Source organism: Rhinopithecus bieti, unplaced genomic scaffold (assembly GCF_001698545.2).
Source record: "Rhinopithecus bieti isolate Rb0 unplaced genomic scaffold, ASM169854v2 scaffold_41644, whole genome shotgun sequence".
Lineage (NCBI taxonomy): Eukaryota > Metazoa > Chordata > Mammalia > Primates > Cercopithecidae > Rhinopithecus > Rhinopithecus bieti.
In genome coordinates, this window is record NW_016817838.1 from 369,542 (window position 1) to 393,705 (window position 24,164).

Below are 24,164 nucleotides of genomic sequence, written 5' to 3' on the forward strand. Positions count from 1 at the left end.
TTATTCTTTGTCTTCCTCGTAGAGTAGGAGGTCAGGGATCCCATTAGTCTACCTCTTCATCCTCAGGGCCTCACACAAGGCCAGTTATTCTCAAAATGCTTTGAATGAATAATCAGAGCTGGCAAAGCTATTTCACCAGGGGCCATGGTGTCATCAATTCTTCCGTGGACTAAATCTCTGCTGAGGATCATCAAGTCACTCACCCTGGTGCCCAGTACAGGCCTGGCTTCACACTGAAGCATAACCAAATGCAGAGTGATAGAGACCACCCGGTTAAGGTGTCAGAGAGCTGAGAGTGGAGAGCAGGCGGCCCACGCATGAAGCAGGAGGGCAGGACTTGGAGGACAAATGGAGCTCAGTGCCCTGGACAAAGAGTAGAGGCTGCCACCGGCTCCCTGGCTAAGACCCAAGCAGACGAAGGGGAGGGCTCATTCATCCAGGGCCAGCCCAGAAGCGAGACTGCCAAGCAGGCCGGCCCAGCCCAGCTGGGAGGGGATTTCCTCAGGCTCCCTCTTCCTGGGCTGGGCAGCTTTGGAACCTGTCTGGAGGATTTTTGTTTGGGGAGGGACTGAGGAGCACCTGGCAGAGTGGGAGCTTCAGGGCAGCGGGCAACCCCTTGGCCCAGGAAGCCTGGAACACAAAGACCGACGGGCGCGGCCTGGGACGCCCCTACCTTGGTCTTTCAGGGTAAGATGTGGGAGCTGGGAGGGAGTGGAGGGAGTCCCGTGTCAGGACAAGGGGGCTGCAGCAGGAAGTGGAGGGCCGAGGGGTGCTGTGCAGGAAGGAGGAGGGACATGTGGGGTGCTCCCTTGGTAACCCCTCTTCTGGAGTGACCTCCTGGTGTGGCCACTTTGGATCCTGCTACTTTCATTTTAAAAGCTGGCAGCATGTTGGGCCAAGAGTCAGGGGCTATCTTCCCGAGGGAAATGGCAGGGAAGGGCTGAGGATGGGGACAGGGTCATTTCATTCTTCTTCCCTGCCCTTCGCACTGGCTTTCTCTCCAGCCATCACGTTCTCCCCAGCATCCCCTACCCTCCTAAGTTTTTCTAACTCCAACTAAGCCAGTTCCTAGCCCTTTGCTGACCTGGCCACTGGAGACCACAGCCACGGAGACAGTCTCCACTTCTTCCTGCAAGACGGCTCCTCCAGGGTTGTTTCCTTCTTCCTGGTGTGGGTATCAGAGAGATTTCACTCAGTGTTTCATTTATTCATTAGTGTTCATTTGTTTATTCATCACTGTTAGAGCATACACCTGGATACTCTGGAGGGAGGGCTGCACGGTTTCTGCTCCTCTTGGGAATAAGAAAACTGAAATTTATTCCTCAAACATTTGGTGATTATCTACAAGCTGGTGGGCAGCATGGCAGAGTAGAAAATTATTTTGGAGTCACGGAGAGACTGGCTTTATATCCCATATTTTCTGTTTACCTCCTGAGCCTCTGTTTCCTCAGCTATAATTTTTTTTTTTAAAGAGACAGGGTCTTGCCACATTGCCCAGCTATGTACAATGGCTGATCATAGCTTACTGCAACTTCAAACTCCTATGCTCAAGCAGTCCTCTTGCCTCAGCTTCCTGAGTTAACTGAGCCACGGGGTCCAGCTCAAAATGATATATATATATTTTTGAGATGGAGTCTCGCTCGTCGCCCAGGCTGAAGTGCAGTGGTGAGATCTCGGCTCACTGCAAGCTCCTCCTCCCAGGTTAATGCCATTCTCCTGCCTCAGCCTCCTGAGTAGCTGGGACTATAGGCGCCCGCCATCACACTCTCTAATTTTTTGTATTTTTAGTAGAGACAGGGTTTCACCATGTTAGCCAGGATGGTCTCGATCTCCTGACCTCGTGATCCGCTCGCCTCAGCCTCCCAAAGTGCTGGGATTACAGGTGTGAGCCACTGCGCCCAGTCTCAAATTGATATTTTTATGAAGATGACAGGGAACAATGCATGTTGAATACCAAGCCGGGTGGCAGGCTCATTGTGGAGCCTTCCTAAACACCTGTGCGTTTCCCTTCCTCTTTGACCGCCTTCTTGCCATGCCTCTCCCTAACCAGCAACTCCCTCACCTTAGGCTTGTAAAGATATGCTAGACAACCCCTGGCCTTGAAAGCACGTAGGCAGAATGTAAACAGAACTGGCCAGTGACGGGGGAGTGGTGAAGGGAGAGAGAAGGTTGGGTTCCATGGCTCACTCCTGTAATCCCAGCATTTTGGGAGGCCAAGGCGGGAGGATTGCTTGAGTCCAGGAGTTCGAGACCAGCCTGGGCAACAAAATGAGGCCTTGTCTTTAAAAAATAAAATAAAAAGGAAGGGAGAGCCACATAGGCATGGGAGTAGGGAAGATGTCAGGTGCTGGTTTGTGGTAAAAATACTGGACCAGGACTGAGTCCAGACATGCTGTGTTTCTGAATTTGCACACTCAACACTGAGCAAGTGATGGGAACCACCAATTCCTAAACTATGGATGCAGGCTAAGGGCTTTAAATGCATTCTCTTATTTAATCATAATCCTCTTATGATATTATTATTAACCCCATTTCATAGATGGGGCAATGAAGATACAAACAGGTTAAGGGATTTGCCTAAGGTCACATGGCTAATAAGAAATGGATCCAGAATTCAAGTCTAGGTCCGACTCTAAACTCCATGCTTTTTGCTCTGGTGCTTGCTGTCTTTCAAGTTTCTCTGTATTAGAAAGACCAGGCTGGGGGCAGTGGCTCATGCCTTGTAGTCCGAACATTTCGGGAGGCTGAGGTAGGAGGATTGCTTGAAGCCAGGAGTTCAAAGCCAGCCTGGGCAACAAGTGAGACCCTATCTCAAAAAAAGAAGGCCCGGCACGGTGGCTCACGCCTGTAATCCCAGCACTTTAGGAGACCAAGGTAGGAGAATTGCTTGAGTCCAGGAGTTTGAGAGTGGCCTGGGCAACACAGTGAGACCTCTTCTCTACAAAAAATAAAACAAAATTAGCCTGGCGTGGTGGTGTGCACCTGTAGTCTCAGCTACTTGGTTTTTTTTTGAGACAGAGTCTCATTCTGTGGCACAGGCTGGAGTGCAGTGGCGGCATCCGCAACTCAGTTGATTCTCGCACCTCAGCCTCCTGAATAGCTGGGACTATAGGTGCACACCATCGTGCCCGGCTAACTTTTGTTGTATTTTTGGTAAAGACAAGGTTTCATCATGTTGCCCAGGATGGTGTCAAACTCCTGGACTCAAGGGATCCACCTGCCTTGGCCTCTCAAAGTGTGGGGATTACAGGCATGAGCCACCATGCTCGGCCCGTCTCAGCTACTTTGTAGGCTGAGATGGGAGGATCACTTGAGCCTGAGACATCAAGGCTGCCGTGAGCTGAGATCAGGCCACTGCACTCCAGCCCGGTGACAGAGCAAGACTATCTCTCAAGGAAAAGAAAAAAAGAAAGACCAAAAGAGCATCCGCATTCCACAACTACCTCCCTAGACACTGGTCATTGACTTCCTGTAGATCTCCTGCTCTGGGCTGCTGCATCCAGACTCCTTCCCTGATTCGTTAACTCATTCACTCATTCCCACACCATTCACTAAATCAAGTGCTCTGTTTATCCCCTGAGACTGCAAGGTTTCAAGAGGACAGAGATCATGGGCATGATCCTGTTCATTCAGTTTTATAATACTGTTCGTTCAGCACCTCATTCATTTCTGATACAAAAATTTTCAATGAATTCTTTGTGAGTAAATAAATTTGACAAATGTTTACTGATGCATTCCATGGGCTAGGTGATAGGGAGTCAAAGATAAGTAACGTGGAAGTCCTGTCCTCAGAATGCTCACAGCCTTGTAGAGGAGACAGTTATTATACAAAGAAGACAATGATGCTCTAGACACAAGCAGAGGTTGCTGACGGAACTAAGAAGAGCATTTAGTTCTACCATGCATCCGCAGTGCCTAACACAATGCTAAGCACATGTTAGATGCTCAAAAAGGCTTTGCAGAGGAGTTGTAAAGGACAGAGTCTTTCAGTTTTGTTTTTTTAATTAAAATTTTCTTTTCTTTTCTTTAACTTAATCCCAAATGTGATAGTAAGGAACAGAGTCTTAAAGGGGGTGTTAATACTTCCCTGAGACAACAAATGGGGCTGGGGGGGAAGATGTTCTAGCAGAGGGAGGAGCTCATCAAAAGACCTCGTGGAGAGTGGGAGCTGGAACTGCTAGGGGCTCAGTGTGGCCGGGGCATAGGGTGTATTTGGGGAAATGGAAAGAAATGAAAGTGGAAAAATAGGAAGCGTTCAGGTCATGAGGCCTTTCTGTGCCTCCTTAAGGAATCTAGGCTTTAAACCAAGGACATTGGACACCCATTGAAAAGATTTTGGCTGGGTGAGGTGGCTCATGCCTCTAATCCCAGCACTTTGGGAGACTGAGGCAGGTGGATCACAAGGTCAGGAGTTCGAGACCAGCCTGGCCAATGTGGTGAAACCCAGTCTCTACTAAACAACAACAACAAAAAAAAAACAAACAAAAATTAGCTGGGTGTGGTGATGTGTGACTGTAGTCTCAGTCACTCGGGAGGTTGAGGGAGGAGAATCTCTTGAACGCAGGAGGCAGAGGTTACAGTGAGCCAAGATCGCGCCACCGTACTCCAGCCTAGGCAACAGAGAGAGACACTGTCTCAAAAAAAAAAAAAAAAAAAAGATTTAACAATGAGAGTGACACCACCTGATTTACATTTCAGAAGTGAGGCTGATGTGTGGGGGCCGAGGATATGATGACGCCAAGGTTTTCAGGCCTGATGGGTCCCCACCTATCTTTGGAAATTAATCTCCCTTTTTAAGACTTCATCATGGTTTGTTCATGAAGGGTCTCTTGAGTTGGCCTGTTCCTGATGACTGGTACTTTGCCCTCAGCTCTATACTGGGTCACAGTGAATCTGTTCCTTCTAATAAAAGTCTTGAAATTTATGAATACTTTACTTTTGTATAATCTGGAATAAGTTCAAGGATATTACTTGCAGTACCTTGTGCTGTCCTACGTCAGAGAGCTACAGATGGAGTTGTAGAAGGGTTTCCAGGAATTGTATCTCGCTCCGAATGTGTCCAGGGAGGGTGTGTCAAACTAGCCAGTGGTCCTGGAATTGGGGATGCAGGGGCACGGATAACATTAAAGGAATCCATTTCCAGATTCTCAACTTCTGCAGGGACTCTTGCCTAAAAGTCATCTGCTTGTCTGGATTCTTTTAAGTTCTCCTTTTCACCTCTGTTTTCATTGTTTCTCTTCTTTGGCTTTATAAGAAAGTTACACCTCTGTCCATCCCAAATTCATTGAACAAGGTCCATTGTTCAAAAGGACAGTTAGAGAATGCTCTGTTCCTGAGAGATAGCAAGTAAAGAGAGATCAGACAGGAGAAACTAAAGGGTGCTGTGCTTCTACTACAGACTCGTAGTATTTGTTTTATTTAAGAATATTCGGCCAGGCGCAGTGGCTCTTACCTGTAATCCCAGCACTTTGGGAGGCCAAGGCGGGCTGATCACCTGAGGTCAGGAGTTCGAGACCAGCCTGACCAACATGGACAAACCCTGTCTCTACTAAAAATACAAAACTAGCTGGGTCTGGTGGTGGGCGCCTGTAATCCCAGCTACTCAGGAGGCTGAGGCAGGAGGATTGCTTGAACCCAGGAGGTGGGGGTTGCAGTGAGCCAAGATCACGCCATTGCACTCCAGCCTGGGTGACAAGAGCAAAACTTCGTCTCAAAGAAAAAAAAAAAAAAAAAGAGAAAAGAATCCTTGTTGGCCGGGTGCGGTGGCTCACGCCTATTATTCCAGCACTTTGGGAGGCCGAGTTGGGTGGATGACTTGAGGTCAGGAGTTCGAGACCGGCCTGGCCAACATGGTGAAACCTCGTCTCTACTGAAAATACAAAAATTGCCAGGTGCAGTGGCTCATGCTTGTAATCCCAGCACTTTGGGAGGCCAAGGTGGGTGGATCACGAGTCAGGAGCTCAAGACCAGCCTGGTCAACATGGTGAAACCCCATCTCTACTAAAAATATAAAAATTAGCTGGGTGTGGTGGTGGGTGCCTGTAATCCTAGCTATTTGGGAGGCTGAGGCAGGAGAATCGCTTGAACTCAGGAGGCGGAGGTGGCAGTGAGCTGAGATCGCGCCATTGCACTCTAGCCTGGGCAACAGAGCAAGACTGTGTCAAAAAAGAAAAGAAAAGAAAAGAAAAGAAAAGAAAAGAAAAGAAAAGAAAAGAAAATCAATTACTTTGGCATCTTTGTTGAAATCAATTGATTTATTAATCAATTTCGGCAATCTCCTGTTCTGTTCCTATTGAATATATACAATTCTATTTCTTAGGCCAACCATTGTTACTTTATAGTAAGTCTTGGCCCACGCGGAGCATAATCTCAACTTGGTTCTTCTTTTTCAAAATTGTTTTTACTATTGAAGGTTCTTTTGTATTTCCAAATACATTTTATATTGGGCGATTGGTCAATTTCTGGCAAAGAAGCCTTGGCTGATATTTTTATGGAAAAGTTGGCATTGTATCAGCCCTGGCGACAAGAGCAAAACTCCGTCTCAAAAAAAAAAAAAAAAAACAAAAACCCAAAAAAACAAAAATTAGCTGGGCGTCGTGGAGGGTGCCTGTAATCCCAGCTACTCGGGAGGCTGAGGGAGGAGAATCTCTTGAACCTAGGAGGCGGACGTTGCAGTGAGCCGAGATCACGCCATTGCACTCCAGCCTGGGTGACGAGAGGAAAACTCCGTCTCAAAAAAAAAAAAAAAAAAACCCAATAAAACAAAAAAACAAAAATTAGCTGGCCGTGGTGGCAGGCGCCTATAATCCCAGCTACTCAGGAGGCTGAGGCAGGAGAATCGCTTGACCCCAGGAGATGGAGTTTGGAGTGAGCCAAGGTCATGCTGCTGCACTCCAGCCTGGGCAACAGAGTGAGACTCCATCTCAAAAAAACCCCAAAAAACCAACAAACTGAAAGAAATTATTGTTTATTCAACCTGAAGAAGCTGATTAAGTAAAGCCAGAAAATAAAAAATAAAAATAAATAGGCCGGGCGCGGTGGCTCAAGCCTGTAATCCCAGCACTTTGGGAGGCCGAGACGGGCGGATCACGAGGTCAGGAGATCAAGACCATCCTGGCTAACATGGTGAAACCCCGTCTCTACTAAAATACAAAAAACTAGCCGGGCGACCTGGCGGGCGCCTGTAGTCCCAGCTACTCGGGAGGCTGAGGCAGGAGAATGGCGTGAACCCGGGAGGCGGAGCTTGCAGTGAGCTGAGATCGGGCACTCCAGCCTGGGCGACAGAGCGAGACTCCGTCTCAAAAAAATAAAAATATAAATAAATAAATAAATAAATAAAATACTTGTTTAGACTGGGCACAGTGGCTCATTCCTGCAGTCCCAGCACTTAGGAAGATCGAAGTGAGAGGATCACTTGAGCCCAGGAGTTTGAATCCAGCCTGGGTAATGTGACGAGACCTCGTCTCTATAAGATGTGCTGGGCATGGTGGCATGTGCCTGTGGTCCTAGCTATTTGGGAGGCTGAGGTGGGAGGATGTCTTGAGCTCAAGAGGTCGAAGCTTCAGTGAGCAGGGTTTATATCACTGCACTTCAGCCTGGGCGACAAAGTAAGATCCTGTCTCAAAACAAAACAAAACAAAACACAACCCAAATAGGGCCAGGTGTGGTGGCTCATACTTGTAACCTCAATACTTCGGGAGACCGTGGCAGGCAGATTGCTTGAGCTCAGGAGTTCGAGACCAGCATGGGCAACATGGCTAAACCCTATCTCTACCAAAAAATACAGAAGTTAGCCAGGTGTGGTGGTGCACACCTGTAGTCTCAGCTACTTGGGAGGCTAAAGTGGGAGGATCGCTTGAACCCGGGAGGCAGAGGTTATAGTGAGCTGAGATCATGCCACTGTGCTCCAGCCTGGGTAACAGAGTGAGACCCTGTCTCAAAACAAAACAAAATGAAAAATTTGCTCAATGCTAATTATGTGCCAGACACTGTTCTAAGGGTTTTACAGATAATAAACTAATTCAATACTCATACTGAATCTATAAAGTAGACATTTACCACCCTCCTCTTACAGATAATGCTCCCAAGGCACAAAGAGGTTTAATAAGTTGCCCAAGGTCACAGAAGTGTTAAGTGGTGAAATCAGAATTTGAATTCCAGACACCTTTGAATTCCTCTAGAATTTGTGCTTTTAGTCATTATGCTATATTAAACTTAAGTGCTTTAGCTCTTTATTTATGTATTATAAAATTAGAATTGAGACATGAGCCAGTTGTCATGGGGATGCAAATTAATGCATTTATGGAACCTTTTAAAAATAAAGGTAGATTTTCTTATGGACAGAAAATCTGTTTGATTTGGCTAATTGGTTTGACAGTGAGGACAGACTTTGCCAACTGGATTATGTGGTAGACATTTTCCATAAACTGAACAAGTAAAATCTGTAGCTCTAAGGTTTGGATGAAAATATATTTAAAACATGTCTCTAACAAAGAGTATGACAAAAGATTTGATCTTGGAGCTGATTTTAACTTGTAAAAAATAATTGTAGTTATTAACCTTTAAAATGTATGAGAGAGAACAGAGTTTCTTAAATTTTTTTTTTTTTTTTTTTTTAGACTGAGCCTAGCTCTGTCACCCAAGCTGGAGTGCAGTGGCGTGATCTCAGCTCACTGCAACCTCCGCCTCCCGGGTTCAAGTGATTCTCCTGCCTCAGCCTCCTGAGTAGCTGGGATTACAGGTGCCCACCACCACGCATTTTTTTGTATTTTTAGCGAGACGGGGTTTCACTATGTTGGCCAGGCTGGTCTTGAACTCCTGACCTCATGATCTTCCGGCCTAGTCCTCCCAAAGTGCTGGGATTACAAGTGTGAACCACTGCGCCTGGCCATTTTATTTTTATTTATTTATTTATTTTTGAGACAGTCTTGCTCTGTCATCCAGGCTAGAGTGCAGTGGCACAATCTCTACTCACTGCAACCTCTGCCTCCTAAGTTCAAGTGATTCTCTTGCCTCAGCCTCCTGAGTAGCTGGGATTACAGGCACCCTGCATAATGCTTGGCTAATTTTTTGCATTTTTCATAGAGATGGGGTTTTGCCATACTGGCATGCTGGTCTCGAACTCCTCAAGTGATCCACCAGCCTCGGTTTCCCAAAGTGCTGGGATTATATGCGTGAGCCACCACACCTGACATTCTTAAAAATTTTATGGGGATTTATGAACAAAAAATTGTGAAGACTTGTGGGCCCAGCTCGGTGGCTCGCTCCTGTAATCCCAGCACTGTGGGAGGCCAAAGGGGGTGGATCATTTGAGGTCAGGATTTTGAGACCAGACCGGCCTACAAATGAAAACCCGTCTCTACTAAAAATACAAAAATCAGCCAGGCATAGTGATGGGCACTTGTAATCTCAGCTACTTGGGAGGCTAAGGCAGGAGAATCGCTTGAACCCAGAAGGCGGAGGTTGCAGTGAGCCGAGATCGCACCACTGCACTCCAGCCTGGGCAACAGAGCAAGACTCCATCTCTTAAAAAAAAAAAAAAAAACATTGTGAAGACCTGTGGTGTATGACACCGATAAACATTGCCGGCCATGTGTTTGCTGGTGGGGATGAGGTTTCTGGTTAGGTGAGGGGAAGTGGTTTATCCATAGGTAAGCAGGGGCAGAATTAGAGCAAGGACCAGGATATTCTGACTCCTGCAATGTCAGAGCTCTTTCCATGATACTTCCCTTTTCCTTCCTTCTCCATTCGTGTGATTGTTAATTCAGCAAACACTTGCTGAGAAATATTTTCTGCTTTTGTGGAGCTCATATTCTAGCAGAAAGAGACAGACAATAAATAAACTAACTATTTTTAGATAATGGTAAGTGCTGGGAGCATAGAAGTGGGGAAATGTAGTAGAGTATACAGGGGTGCGGGAAGGCATGGGCAGGGGAGACTTCCTAGGGACATGCTACGGGTTATGAAGGACCAAGACCAACCTTGTGTGTGCGTGTTGTAGGGGATGGGGAGGGCTAGGTAGAAGAAATAGCAAGTACAAAGACCTTGAGGCAGGAGAGGGTTTGGTGTGTTCCAGGAACAGCAAGACGCCGCTGTGGCTGCAGCACTGAGTCGTCGGGAGAAAGAAGTAGAAAGGGAATTCCACAAAGAAGGTAGGAGCTGGGTCATACAGGATCTTATCATTTGATGTCAGGATCCTATATTTATCCCAAAGACAATGGGAAACCACTGAAGGATTTTTAAGCTGAGAGTTGATACACTTTGATTTACGGTTTTGTTTTGTTTCATGTTGGAGGGAGGCAGGAGTGGAAACAGAGTGAAGACTCATTTGAGAGGGCATTTTCGGGTCAGATATCAGTAATCTACTCAATGGAAGAATACAAAGATGAACAATGTGAATGGAAAGAAAGGCAGAATGGTATGAGATGTCATTCTGTCTTCTGGTTCTGATGAGGCATGCTGGTAGCTATTACTGTGTAACAGATCACCCCAAAATTGAGTGACTGAAAACAAGAATGGGTGTGGTGGCTCACGCCTGTAATTCCAGCACTTTGGGAGGCCAAGGGGGGGTGGATCGCTTGAGCTCAGGAGTTCAAGACCAGCTTGGGCAACATGGCGAAACCCCGTCTCTACAAAAAATACAAAAATTAGTCAGGCATGGTGGTGCTCACCTGTAGTCCCACCTACTCAGGAGGCTGAGACCCAAGAGTCCCTTGAACCGGGGAAGTGGAGCTTACAGTGAGCTGTGTTCCTGCTACTGCACTCCATCCTGGGTGACAGAGTCAGACCTCGTCTCAAAACAAACAAATCACAGAAAAACCAAGACTCATTTTATTTTGTCATAGTTCTGTAAGTCAGGGGTTTGGGCAGGGTTCAGCTGAGCAGTTCTTCTCCATGTAGTCATAGCTAGGGTCATTCCTAGCTGTATTCAACTGGTGGATGAGCTGGGCTGGTAGGTCAAGGAGGTTCCATTCATAGGTCTGGCACCTTGGTGCTTTTCTTTATTTTCACATGACTTTTTCTTTTTTTTAAATCAGGCAACCTCCTGAGCCGGAGCAGGCTCAGAGAGACTCCTACCTTCGTGCTCTTCTACATGGCCTCTCTCTCCATGTGGGCACCTTGGGCTTCCTCATAGTATGGTGGCCTCCAGATAGTCAACCTTCTTACATGGTGTTAGGCTTCAAAGCGGAAGCATTCCCAAAGGAGCAAAAGTGGAGACTGCATAGCCGTTAAGGCCTGGCGCTGCAAAGTACCCAGCACAGCTTCTGCCACGTAGTATTGGTCAAAACCAGTCACAGGGCTGGCCCAGACTTAAGGAGAGGAGAAACAAACCCAAACCGTATCTCTTGGTGAGAGGAATGGAAAATTATATGCTCCATCTTTAGTCTACCGTACTTGGCTTCTGGGAACTGAATAGTCCTAACCATGCTGATGGCGCTGACCTACTTTTAAATCTAAACCACAGTATACTATGTTGGAACAATTTATAGGTCTTTATTCCCCACTGAGTAGAGAGGGCCTGGAGAACAGGAGGTGGTTTCTTTTTCTTTCCTTTTTTTTTTTTTCCCCATGTGTTTTCAGAACGTAACACATACAAGGCATTCAGGAAATGCTACTATTGGATGCACACATCACATAAGCATTCACTGGTTGTCGAAACATGGTGTATATAAGAATCCCTGGGAGCTGTTAAAAATGCATGCAGATTTCTGAACAAGACCTGAGCCCAGGCCCTCTGAATCCAAATCTCTAGGGCAGAAGTTTTCAGTCTTGGCTGCACATGAAAAGATACGAGTGCCAGGCCTTCACCCCAGAGACCCAGTTTCTGTCGATCTGGGGTGAGCTCAAACACATTTAAGTCTCCTCAGATGATTCTGATGTGAGGCCAGGGTGAAGGACCAGTGCTCTAGGATTAGAACCAGCCATCTGTGCTAACCTCCCCAGATGATTCTGATGCAGGTGGTCCATGACAGGGTGACCAACACCCTTGGCTTGCTCCGATTTTAGCACTAAACGTCTCACTAGAAACTCCTAGTCCTGTGCAAGCCAGATGGTTGGTCATTATCAATGGACCACTATTGAAAAAAAATTCTAGATGAGGCAGTGAAAGCCTTTTGTGAAAAATGCCCACAAATATCTATTGAAAGCTATGATTTTGTCTCCTTACTTAAGGGCCTGAGCCAACTGTCCTTGAATTAAGGGGTAAGTGCCTCACGGTCACTGTTTTCCTTCAGCCTTGTGCTCTGGTGTGCTAGGTCTGTTAACTCATGCAAATAATGTGTCTGTGTTTGAGAATTCTTTCAGACTATATCCCTTAGTGCACACACCACAGCTTTGAAAGCCCAGTCACAACCAACAAAGATGATGTGTTTAGGATAATACGAGATACAGGATGAAATTCCTATGTCTTGTACACCAGTGTGTATTATTATTACCATCACAAATACTATAACAGGGTACACAAATACATGTAATATGTTACATAGATGTGGGGCGGCCCAGACTCTGGTCTGAGATTCCTGGGTTTGTGCTCCAGCTTTGCTGTCACTAGCTATGTAATCATGGATGCCTCTTTTTTGCCCTAGTTGCTCACCTACAAAATGGGAATAATAAAGATGTCTTCTTGACGGAGCAGATGGGAGGATCCAGAAAATAATATAAACGAAAGTGGTTCTGTAGAGTGAGAAGGCTGAGGTATTATGATGGTCTTTGAATGGGAGGGACTTGAAGAAATTATTCTGGTGAGAGGCGCTGCACATGACTGGGGTTTTCTCTGGTCCCCCTACCCTGAACCATAGCCCACCTGTGAAGTTTCAAGGAAGAAGCTTTTGACACAGAGTGGACCATGGAGAGAGCTCAGGAAGCAGAGTTGTCTACCTTAGTTGCCCTTACTGCTGAGGTCAAGTGTGCTTTGCTTCAGGAAAAAGCCAAGCTTTTGGAAATGGGGGTTTGTGAAGGCATTTTTTGTTTTTAAATCTTTTGCCTATTTATTCCAAGTGTATCCTCAGAGATGTAGCCAAAAGAAAACAACCACAACCACAAACCTGTAATATTGAAAAGCCAGTTCTAAATTCTGTAGCTAAAAAAGCATCCTTTCAGGCTGTAACCGCAGAGAGATTGCTGCAGGCCTCTGGCATAATGACGGTTTGCAGTGTGATGAAGGAGGCTGCTAAGCTCTGTGGCCCAGAAGCCCAGTCCTGGCCTCTCCAATTACCCAGGCGCCTAGCAACACTACCAAAAGTCTCCATGCCAGGCCCAGCTGGGCAGCAATTGGCTACACCCAGCACAGCCCACTGCCCAGCCTCCTGAGCTTCCCAGCCACATCAAGGCTGGTCTCAGCCCCGGTAGGGGCCCGCCTGGTACCAACGAATGGGTGGGGCCAGCTGTTTAGAAAAAACAATTCAGATATTTAAAACCTCCCTGTTTGAATGCAGCTAGGCAAGCGGCACAAGCTCACAACTAAAAGTGTCTGCCATGGAAAAGGAGTTGTTGTAAGGGTGTTGGCCTTGCCAGGGCCCTTCTGGGTGAGGTGAAGAAGGGAAGGTGAGCCTGATTTAGTCTTCCAGCTTCTCAAAAGGCAAATCCTTTTCCGTCTTGGACACTTGTGTCCACCTCGAGTCCTCGTGGTAGCAGTGGGGATGGTGGGAATTCCCAGCCTCATCTTCCCCCAGGGGTCATGACCTGCCACGTCCTCTACAGCTTCCGTTCGGGAATTCCCAGGGACTAGTCTGGGACTGTCTAGGCAGCTGGAGGAAAAAGAGGGAGATAAGAGTACAGGAAAGGATGGGATGACAATAACCAAAAAGAAGACTCACACTTCTTTTGTTTAATTTTTTTTTTTTTAATTTTTATGTATTTAGTTTTTGGAGACAGGGTTTTGCTCTGTCACCCAGGCTAGAGTGCAAGTGGCACCCTTGTAGCTCACTGCAATCTTGAACTCCCTGTTTCAAGCGATCCTCCCGCCTCAGCCTCCCGAGTACCTGGAAGTGCAGCTGTGCACACCACTGCACCTGGCAAACTTTAATTTTTAAATTTCTTTTTGTAGGGAAAGGCTTTCACTGTGTTGCCAGGCTGGTCTCAAACTCCTGGTCTCAAGCAATCCTCCCGCCTCTGTCTCTCAAAGTGCTTGGATTACAGGCATGAGCCACCATGCCTGGCCCATTCTTTCTTATTTAAAAAAATTTTTTTTTTATGTGGCCAGGGCGGTGGCTCATGCCTATAATCCCAGCACGTTGGGAGGCTGAGGTGGGCGGATCACCTGAGGTTGGGAGTTCGAGATCAGCCTGACCAACATGGAGAAACCTCATCTCTACTTAAATGCAAAATTAGCTAGGTGTGGTGGCACGTGCCTGTAATCTCAGCTACTCGGGAGGGTGAGGCAGGAGAATCTCTTGAACTTGGGAGGCGGAGGTTGTAGTGAGCCGAGATTATGCCATCACACTCCAGTCTGGGCAACAAGAGCAAAACTCTGTCTCAAAAAAAAAAAAAAAAAGGACCGTGTGCGGTGACTCATGCCTGTAATTCCAGTACTTTGGAAGGCCGAGGCGGGCGGATCACAAGGTCAGGAGATTGAGACCATCTTGGCTAACACGGTGAAACCCTGTCTCTACTAAAAATACAAAAAAATTAGCTGGGCGTGGTGGCGGGCACCTGTAGTCCCAGCTACTTGGGAGGCTGAGGCAGGAGAATGGCGTGAACCTGGGAGGCAGAGCTTGTGGTGAGCTGAGATCGCGCCACTGCACTCCAGCCTGGGTGACAGAGCGAGACTCCGTCTCAAAAACAAACAAACGAAAAAACAATTTTAGGTTTTGAAATCTTAAATTTATTTATTTATTTTTGAGACAGGATCTTGCTCTGTTGCCAAGGCTGGAGTAAATTTTATTTTTAACTCGAACCCCATGACAGATGAAGAAGTACCTTTCTATAACACTTGCTGTGTAGAAATCACGGGGGCTGTGGAACATGTGGGGGCTTTGGAGTCAGGCGCCCGGACTCTTCTCCCAGCCCTCCCCTCATTAGCTGTGAGACCTTGAGCAAATTACTTTGGGAACCTGGGTTTCTTTATTCTTCAAATGGGAATGTTATTACCCTGCCTTACAAAGTGGTAAAAATTAATGAAAAGAATGCTCATAAAGTGTTTAGCCTGGAAGCTGGCACATAGTAAGTGTTTATTATTCTAGCAGCTCTTTATTGTCTTACTTGATTCTTAACCACAATTTTCTAAGATACTCAGGGCAGAGGTGAGCTCTGTTTTACAGTTGAGGAAACTGAGGCCCAGTGAAAAACTAAATGTGGATGCTGGGAATAGAATTCAGGTCTTTACAGTGTCAAACACAAGGCAGGCTATTCCTCAAAGGCAGATGGTAAGCCCTTTCTTTGGTAGCCATTGTGACACAGCGGCTTCACAGCGATGGTGCCCAGTGATGGTAGAATGATAATGGAAGGGGTGCAGCCGTGCAGAGGAAAAGGTTGGTAGGAGGCTCTTTTCTTTCTTTCTTCTTTTTTTTTTTGAGATAGAGTCTCGCTCTGTCGCCCAGGCTGGAGTGCAGTGGTGCGATCTCGGCTCACTGCAACTTCCACCTCCCGGATTCACGCCATTCTCCTGCCTCAGCCTCCCGAGTAGCTGGGACTACAGGTGCCCCCCCTCCCACCACTCTCAGCTAATTTTTTGCATTTTTTGTAGAGACAGGGTTTCACCATGTTGGTGAGGCTGGTCTCGATCTCCTGACCTCGTGATCCACCTGCCTCGGCCTCCCAAAGTGCTCGGATTACAGGCGTGAGCCACCGCGCCTGGCCAGGTAGAAGGCTCTTTTCAACATAAAGTCACACAAAGACTTAGTCAGTGTGTGGTTGAAATTCCTCCTTCCTCCTTTTCCCTCCCCTCTTTCTCTCCCTCCTCTCTTTCTCTCCTTCTCTCTTTCCCTCCCTTTCTTCCAGAAGCATTCCTTTTTAAAAAACTGTTTTTTAAATAACTCTGCTGTTTTGTATGGAATGCTTCATGAATTTCTGTGTCATCCTTGTGCAGGGCCATGCTCATCTTCTCTGTATCGGTCCAGTGTTGCTGAAGCGAGCACCACAAGCATTCTTTTATTGATTGATTGATTGAGATAAGGTCTTGCTCTATCACTCAGGACGGAGTGTAGTGCCATGATCTTGGCTCACTGCAACCTCCACCTCCCGGGTTCAAGCGATTCTCCTGCCTCAGCCTCCCTAGTAGCCGGGACTACAGTCACGCATCACCACGCCTGGCTAAATTTTTTTTTTTTTTTTTTTTTTGTATTTTAGTAGAGATGGGGTTTCACCCTGTTGGCCAGGCTGATCTTGAACTCCTGACCTCAGGTGATCCACCCACCTTGGCCTCCCAAAGTGCTGGGATTACAGGCGTGAGCCCTGTACCTGGCCCTGGTTAATTTTTGCTAATTTTTTCTGGCAAAACCAGTCTGGGGAACTTCTGGTCTAGTTCACGGTGCAGCTGAGAGAGCTGTGGCTCAGAGCCAGGAAGGAACTTGCCCCTGGTCACACAGCCAGGAAATGGCAGTCTAGACCAGAAAACACATCTCCTGATTCTGTGCTCCTCTCACTGTGTCTCCCAAACACGGAACAAGAACTGATTTTATTTTTATTTATGTATTTATTTTTTTGAGATGTAGTCTTGCTCTGTTGCCCAGGCTGGGGTGTAGCAGTATGATTTCAGCTCACTGCAACCTCTGCCTCCCAGGTTCAAATGATTCTTCTGCCTCAGCCTCCCCCAGTAGCTGGGATTAAAGGCATCCACCACCTCACCTGGCTAATTTTTGGGTACTTTTAGTAGAGATGGGGTTTTACCATGTGCTAGGCTGGTCTCGAATGCCTGACCTCAGGTGATCCACCCGCCTTGGCCTCCCAAAGTGCTGGGATTACAGACAGGCATGAGCCACCGTGCCCAGCCAAGAACTGAATTTAACTTGCAACAGGAACATTCCAGGTAGAGTTAAGAATTTCTTGGCTATTCATGTGTATTAGTTAGGTTATTTTATTTTTTTAAATTTTCTATTTTTGAGACAGGGTCTCTTTCTGTTGCCCAGGCTGCAGTGCAGTGGTATAATCACAGCTCACTGTAGCCTCAACCTCCCAGGTTCAAGCAATCCTCCTACCTCAACCTCCCAAGTAGTTGGGGACCACAGGTGCACGGTACTATGCCCGGCTAATGTTTTAATTTTTTTTTAGAGACGGGGTTTCACTATGTTGCCCAGGCTGGTCTTGAATTCCTGAGCTCAAGTAATCCTCCCACCTTGGACTCCCACAGTGCTAGGACTACAGGCATGAGCCACTGTGCCAGCCTAGTCAGTTTTTTTTTTTTTCTTGAGACAGAGTTTCACTGTTGTTGCCCAGGCTGGAGTGTGATGGCGCAATCTCGGCTCACTACAACCTCCGCCTCCTGGGTTCAAGTGATTTTCCTGTCTTCACCTCCCAAGTAGCTGGGATTACAGGCGCATGCCACCATGCCCGGCTAACTTTTGTATTTTTAGTAGAGACTGGGTTTCATCATATTGGTCAGGCTGGTCTCGAACTCTTGACCTCAGGTGATCCATCCGCCTCAGCCTCTCAAAGTGCTGGGATTATAGGCGTGAGACACTGTGCCCGGCCCTAGTCAGGTTTTTTGATTGCAAAAGATGGGAACTGATTCTATCTAATTAAATCAGGAAATGAATTTTATTCAAAGCACATTGAGTAAGTTACAGAATCATTGGAAGGCTGTAGAAACAAGGCTTGGGAAATAAGCAAAAACACAGAGAGACCAGGTACCTAGAATTACAACAAATCCCATCACAGAGCCAGGTAGGTGAGGACAGCCTCAGTGCTGCTGCTGCTGAGTGCCCAGTGCTCCTGCCTTCATCACAGCCACAGCTGGCATTGGACGCTGGATGCCATGCTGACCCCAATGGCAAGGCTATCTGGACACTGGATACTGCTGCCACTGCTGCAACCACTGTAAAGAATTTTTTCCATCCCCACCTCCAGCCTCAGAAATCCTAAGCAAATGCAGCTGGTTGGTCAAGCGTGGGTGACTAGCTGCCTCGGGACATGTGAAAGTGAATATTGGGCATGGTTAATGTCTGTAATGGGAGCCGTTTCCTGCTGCCCACCAGGAGAAGATAAATTCCCCAAGAAAACTGACAAATGACAACTACATACATGTTGTCAAAGAATCCACTGAGGCCGGGCGCGGTGGCTCAAGCCTATAATCCCAGCACTTTGGGAGGCCGAGACGGGTGGATCACGAGGTCAGGAGATCGAGACCATCCTGGCTAACACAGTGAAACCCCGTATCTACTAAAAAATACAAAAAACTAGCCAGGCGAGGTGGTGGGTGCCTGTAGTCCCAGCTACTCGGGAGGGTGAGGCAGGAGAATGGTGTAAACCCGGGAGGTAGAGCTTGCAGTGAGCTGAGATCTGGCCACTGCACTCCAGCCCGGGTGACAGAGCGAGACTCCGTCTCAACAAAAAAAAAAAAAAAAAAAAAAGAAAATCCACTGAAAGTCCTTGACATTTGCAGATTCAACACTTGCAATTTCAGTAATTTACTAGTTATTCCCAAAGGCCCATTATGAATGAACATGAGTTGAATGATTGGCTTTGCCTGTTAGTGAGCCAGGCCTACCGCTCTGCCTGGACATCTCACATGACTGTTACCCTTTATGTAGTTTGCATGCAGTGATTAAAATATTTGTTTCTTGTTTGCAGAGTAGAAAAGATTCATAAAATAAATCATCCATTGGTGCCAGTGATATAAACAAAGAGAAAGGAGGAGGTATAAGACAGTGACTTTGTCTTTTGGCTACAAATAGAAGTTTTGGATAAACTGGCATGCTGTGTCAAGTTCAGTCGTGTCTAAGATCCCTGATATCAGTTGTTTAGTGAGTGCATCAGCCAGTGCCAAAGCTGCTCATCAAGAAAGAGATTAACCTTTTTTTTTTTTGAGTCAGAGTTTCTGTCGCCCAGGCTGGAGTGCAGTGTCAAAATCTCGGCTCACTGCAACCTCCACCTCCTACTGCAACCTCCGCCTTCTGGGTTCAAGAGATTCTTCTGTCTCAGCCTCCCGAGTAGCTGGGATTACAGGCGCATGGCACCACGGCCAGCTAATTTTTGTATTTTTAGTAGAGGCAGGGTTTCACCATGTTGGCCAGGCTGGTCTCAAACGCCTGACCTCAAGTGATCTGCCCGCCTCGGCCTCCCAAAGTGCTGTGATTACAGGTGTGAGCTACCATGCCCGGCCTGGCTATACTTTACAATGTAATTTTGGGAGACACTGTGTGGTATGTAGTACATTAGAGCATCTGAAAGGTATGGAAAAATCTTTTGCAAATGTCAGGAGTCTCCTATGTAAATCTCTTTATAGAAATCTCTTTTCGGCTGGGCATGGTGGTTTACGCCTATAATCCCAGCAGTTTATGAGGCCTAGGTGGATGGATCACTTGAGGTCAGGAGCTCAAGACCAGCCTGACCAACATGGTGAAACCCTATCTCTACTAAAAATACAAAATTAGCCAGGCATGGTGGTGCACACCTGTAACTCCAGCTACTTGGGAGGCTGAGGCAGGAGAACTGCTTGAACCTGGGAGGTGGAGGTTGTGGTGAGCCGAGATCGCGCCATTGCACTCCAGCCTGGGCAACAAGAGCAAAACTCCATCTCAAAAAAAAAAAAAGAAAAAAGAAAAAAGAAATCTCTTTTCAACAGATTTTTTTTTTTTTAAGGTTGACTAACTGTCCTGTGTAAATGAGCACAGTCCTGCCCTTTCAAGTCTTTGGCCAACACACTGGCTCTGTGATTGTTAACAAGTAATGCTTATTCCAGGCAAAGTCAGGAAGTAGGAAAGTTCTTTCTGTGTTTCCTTTTTTTTTTTTTTTGAGATGGCGTCTTGCTCTGTCGCCCAGGCTGGAGTGCAGTGGCGTGATCTCTGCTCACTGCAAGCTCTGCCACCTGGGTTCACGCCATTCTCCTGCCTCAGCCTCCCAAGTAGCTGGGACTACAGGCGCCCGCCACCACGCCTGGCTAATTTTTTTGTATTTTTAATAGAGACGGGGTTTCACTGTGTTAGCCAGGATAGTCTTGATCTCCTGACCTTGTGATCCACCCGCCTTGGCCTCCCAAAGTGCTGGGATTACAGGCGTGAGCCACCGCACCTGGCCCTGTGTTTCCTTTTAAGAGTACTTGTGACCAGGTGGGATCTTTCTATGTTTCCTCTTGAGAATACTTGTGGATCACAGGCTCTCTCACACCTGTAATCTCAATGCTTTGAGAGGTCAAGCAGGGAGGATCCCTTGAATTCAAGGGTTTGAAACCAGCTGGACAACATGGGGTGGCCACCATCTCAAAATAATGATAATAATAGTAATAAAGTTAAAAACTTTTTTTGTTTAAAAAAAGAATACTTGGCAACCATGAAGGAAAGGGTTTTGGTTCTTTTTTTCCCCCTCCCCAATTCTCAGAACCCGTGAAAGGGTTTTGGTTCTTGGTGTGCATAAGGAACATTTCCATTTTTAACCAGAAGGCTAGAGACGTTCTAACAATCTACCTAGTTGTTCCCTACCTGTAGGATGAGAACTTTTCACAGCAGTGCCACCCAGTTTTGATCTGTGTATGTGAGGCCTTTCAAAAAAGAGTGGGCAGCAACTTGCTGCAGATAAGAGGTAGGAGGTTTGCTTAGTGAGTAAGAAAGCAGAGTCAGCGCAGTAAATCTCCACCCAGTAAATGACACCCAATAAATGAGTACTCAAGTGCCAAGTAAAAGAATGGACAGCTGATGATGCTTGAATATTTATTTGAGACTAGAATGTGTTATAATCCTTGTTTTGTTTTGAGACTCCTGCTCCATTCAATTGGGCTTCCAAAAATTCTGGTAATCTGAAGTGTGTTTCTAGACGCTGTATCCCAAGTTTGATCTATAGAGCCCATGGAGTTTATATACAGGCCACGCCCAAGGAAGGACAAAATTAATGACAATATGACCTTCAATTAGATTTGCTTTATGAGGCCCCGGGGAGGGAAACCTTGGACACAGGAGCTGGTGAATAGATTCCAGCAGCGTAAGGAAGAACTACCCAAGAATTAGAACTGTTAGAAAATACAGCAACCCCACTGAAGTCCATCTAGATTGTTTATAATTCTTCACTGCTATGAATAGTTTTGCATGAATAGCCTTGTCATATACCTTTGTGTATGTGCTCAAATACCTTTGAAGGGTGGATTTCTAGAAGTTGGATGGTTCTGTTGAAAGGTATATGCTTTTAATAGTTCATACACATTGGCCAATTGCCTTCCAAAAGGCTGCATTAATTTATACCTCATACATTGCACCCATTGCCACACACCTCATAAATACAGGATATTATCAGTCTTTTTTTTTTGTTTTCTTTTTTTTTTGAGATGGAATTTCACTCCTGTCACCCAGGGTTGAGTGCAATGGCACGATCTCAGCTCACTGAACCCTCCGCCTCCTGGTTTCAAGTGATTCTCCTGCCTCAGCCTCATGAGTAGCTGGGATTACAGATGCTTGCCCCCATGCCCAGCTAATTTTTGTATTTTTAATGGAGACGGATTTCAACATATTGGCCAGGCTGGTCTTGAACTCCTGACCTCAGGTGATCCACCGACCTCGGCCTCCCAAAGTGCTGGTATCACAGGCATGAGCCACCGTGCCTGGCCTAAGTCTTTTTCATTGTTACCAATATGATAGGTAATATTTCCTCAGAAATTCAGGAGTGGGGCAGAAGACAAATGTGAGTAGGAGAGACAGGGAAATGTCAGAGACTGGAAGGAGCACCTGTGAGCATTATAGCACCAGGTATTGGAGATAAGATAAATCAGAGAGAGGCCCCTGTTCTCAGGAAACAGGGTGGACAGGTGTGGAAGTTGGAGGATGATAGTAATTGACTGAAAAGAGAGGTAAAACCAAAATGTTGGCTGGGTGCAGTGGGTCACACTTGTAATCCCAGCACTTTGGGAGGCTGAGATGGGAGGATCACTTGAGCCCAGGAGTTTGAGACTAACCTGGGTAACACAGGAAGATCCCATCTCAACAAAATAGAAAAAAATAGCTGGGCGTGGTGGCGTGTGTGCTTGTGGTCCCAGTTACTTGGGAGGCTGAGGTGGGAGGCTCACTTGAGCCTGGGAGGTAGAGGCTGCAATGAGCTGTGATCCTGCCACTGCAATACAGCCTGGGTGACAGAGAAAGACTTTGCCTCAAAAAAATTAAATAAAAAACCCCCAAATGTTTCTAATTGCTACCAATGTGCTCATTTGGTGCTAGAGCCTAAAGTAGCTAGAACTACATGTCTACTTTATGGCATAAGGCAAGGCAGAAAGCAGTCATGCAATGAATTTTGGCTAAACCGATTGGGTCAACTATCTTTGCAGCACAGCAAATATGTTTAGGCACTAACATGCCTAAAATGGTGGTCCTGACGTTGTAACATTTCTGGAACTGTTGAAATCCCAAGATAAGGGTAAATGTAATCCTTATTTTTGTAGCTCCTTTTATACAGTTGTATTGTTAACAATGTGGAATTGTATTTCCTCATAAAATGATTATGTATGATATTTAGATTTACAATAAGGCTGATTTGTACAATGTGAACTGTCTCTAATTGAACTTATTTTTTAAATGCTTCAATATTTGTGGTTAAAAGCTGCTGATCTTAAATCCACATTGTAGTTTTGTCAACTATGAGATGTGGCAAAAACTAGAAAAAAAATCATCAGTCTTCAAGGGCAATTAATAAAAGAGTTATATCTATGGACTGAATGTCTGACTCTGGGAGGCAGGTGAGCGGGTGGGTGAAAAGTGCAGGGGAGAGCAAAAGCTTTTATTTTCAGAAAAGTTGCTGGGGAAAAGAAAAATAAGATGGCTCTTCCTCGATTTATTGAATATAACCTATTCTAATGTGAAAAGTTGCCTAATGAGTTTCATTTGAAAATCAATAGAATTTGATCTGATTCCCAGTAATAGGCAGTGTGAAAACAGGCCCCAGGCTCAGCTCCATCCCTTCCATCTATCCATCCATCCATCTAAAACTCATTCACCCATCTATAGCCAATAACAACTAATAATTATAGGGTGTTTACTACGTGCCAGATACTGTTCTTTTTTTTTTTTCGAGACAGAGTCTTACACCGTGGCCCAGTCTAGAGTGCAGTGGTGTGAATTTGGCTCACTGTAACCTCCGCCTCCCAGGTTCAAGTTATTCTCCTGCTTCAGCCTCCCAAATAGTTGGAAGTACAGGAACGTGCCCTTATGCCCAGCTCGTTTTTGTATTTTTAGTAGAGACGGGGTTTCACCATGTTGGCCCGGCTAGTCTGAAACTCCTGACCTCAAGTGATGGGATCACAGGCTAAGCCACCATGCCTTGCCCAGATACTGCCCAGATACTGTTCTAAGTGCTTTATTGCATTATCTCAAGTAAGCTTCTCAGCAATGTTATGAGGCAAGTGCTATCATTATTCCCAGTTTAAAATGGAATCTGAGGGTTTCCCAATAAGTTAAACATAGAATTAATTACCATATGACCCAGCAATTCCACTCATAGGTATATGCTCCCCCTCAAACTAGAAACAGATATTTAAAGAAAACTTGTGCCGGGCACGGTGGCTCACGCCTGTAATCCCAGCACTTTGGGAGGCCGAGATGGGCGGATCACGAGGTCAGGAGATGGAAACCATCCTGGCTAACATGGTGAAACACCGTCTCTACTAAAAAAAAAAAAAAAATTAGCCGCGCATGGTGGCGGGTGCCTGTAGTCCCAGCTACTCAGGAGGCTGAGGCAGGAGAATGGCGTGAACCCGGGAGGCGGAGCTTGCGGTGAACTGAGATGGCGCCACTGCACTCCAGCCTGGGTGACAGAGCTAGACTCCGTTTCAAAAAAAAAAAAAAAAGAAAGAAAGAAAGAAAGAAAACTTGTAAAGGGATGTTCATTCACAATAGCCAAAAGGTGGAAAAACCCCAAATGTCCATAAACAGATGAGTGGATAAACAAAATGTGGCATGTCTGTACAACGCAACAGCATTCAGCCATAAAAAAAGACATTCTAGACTGGGTGTAGTGGCTCATGCCTGTAATCCCAGCTCTATGGGAGGCTGAGGCGGGTGGATCACTTCAGGTCAGGAGTTCAAGACCAGCCTGGCCAA

The 24,164-nt window shown here is 46.2% G+C and overlaps 1 protein-coding gene across 1 annotated transcript in view; it reads left to right on the forward strand.

Annotated features, from left to right (window-relative positions):
- The first annotated feature begins 514 nt into the window (after nt 1–514).
- Nucleotides 515–24,164, forward strand: part of RHBDL2 (rhomboid like 2) — a 56,749-nt gene continuing 33,099 nt past the window's right edge. The window contains exons 1-2 of the mRNA XM_017856134.1: nt 515–687; nt 10,054–10,151. The gene's annotated coding sequence lies outside the window, so the exon portion shown is untranslated. The remainder of the gene's footprint in view (nt 688–10,053; nt 10,152–24,164) is intronic.